Source organism: Citrus clementina, unplaced genomic scaffold (genome assembly GCF_000493195.1).
Source record: "Citrus clementina cultivar Clemenules unplaced genomic scaffold, Citrus_clementina_v1.0 scaffold_8, whole genome shotgun sequence".
Lineage (NCBI taxonomy): Eukaryota > Viridiplantae > Streptophyta > Magnoliopsida > Sapindales > Rutaceae > Citrus > Citrus x clementina.
Genome location: NW_006262022.1, coordinates 13,893,779 through 13,894,967, shown reverse-complemented (window position 1 = coordinate 13,894,967; position 1,189 = coordinate 13,893,779). Strand labels below are relative to the sequence as shown.

The 1,189-nt window shown below is 38.1% G+C and overlaps 1 non-coding gene across 1 annotated transcript; it reads left to right on the top strand.

The window, feature by feature from the left end:
• The first annotated feature begins 218 nt into the window (after positions 1-218).
• Positions 219-325, top strand: LOC112096630. The gene has a single exon (XR_002904527.1). It is a non-coding gene; the product is annotated as a small nucleolar RNA R71 (small nucleolar RNA).
• The last annotated feature ends 864 nt before the right edge of the window (positions 326-1,189 follow it).

Here is a 1,189-nt window from a genome sequence, read left to right as displayed (position 1 = left end):
CTGTAATTATATCAATGTTATGTACCCTTACTGATCCTTTTGCTGCTGGTTGCCTGGCTGAAGGCCACTGGTAATTATTGTTGGCAATTCTTTCCAGAATCTCATAAGCTTCAGTGTAAGATTTGGATAACAAAGCTCCATTTGCTGAAGCATCCACCATTAACCTTGTACTCGGATTCAACCTATTGTAGAAAGTTTCCAATTGAATGCAACAAGGGATACCATGATGAGGACACCTTCTGAGCAATTCCTTGAATCTTTCCCACACCTCGTACAAACTTTCATCTTCAAGTTGATGGAATGAAGTAATCTCATTCTACAGTTTTGCATTTTTTGTTGGTGGGAAATATTTCATTAGGAATTTATCAGCCAATTCATTCCATGTAGTGACAGAATCAGAGGGTAACTCTTGCTCGATCTTTTAAGGAATAAGGGAACAGCCTCAGCCTTAAGGCATCTTGTGTTGCTCCAGCAATCTTGAAAACATCACTTACTTCCAAGAATAATTTAAGATGGAGATAAAGATCTTCATTAGGCAATCCATTGAATTGTCCCACTGTTTGTAACATTTGAAACATCACTGGTTTCAACTCAAAATTTACTGCTTCTACCTCAGGTATGATGATCCTAGGGTGTACAACTTGAGGGGTAAGTACAACGTAATCTCTTATAGCTCTGTCTCTGTCATCAGCCATGTAAATAATATTGTTGTTGCCTGGCTGTCTCCCGTTGGCATGTTCATTCTGCTCTTCTTGAATGTTGACTGGTTGTAGGGGCCCGTGAGGATTCAAATTTTGCGCATCCTGTAAATTAATCATGCTTGAAGCAATTTATGAATTCCTTTGTTCTCTTCGTAGTCTCATGATAGTCCTTTCAATCTCAGGATCGAATTGGAATGCCACAGATCTGTCTTTGCGCATGCATATACCGATCTGCCAATAAATAGAATGAATCAAATCAAATTTGGCGCTATCAAGATTTACTTCACACTTCAAAAATAAACAATCTATCCCCGGCAACGGCGCTAAAAACTTGTTGATTGATTTCTATAATCAATTATTATCAATGCCAATGTGCAAGTATACACAGCAAGTAATAAAGTGATGAGTATTCAAGATCGTCTCCACAGGGATTAATGCTACTCAAAATGCTAAAGCAATCACAATAGTGCAAATAAACTAAAGACCGA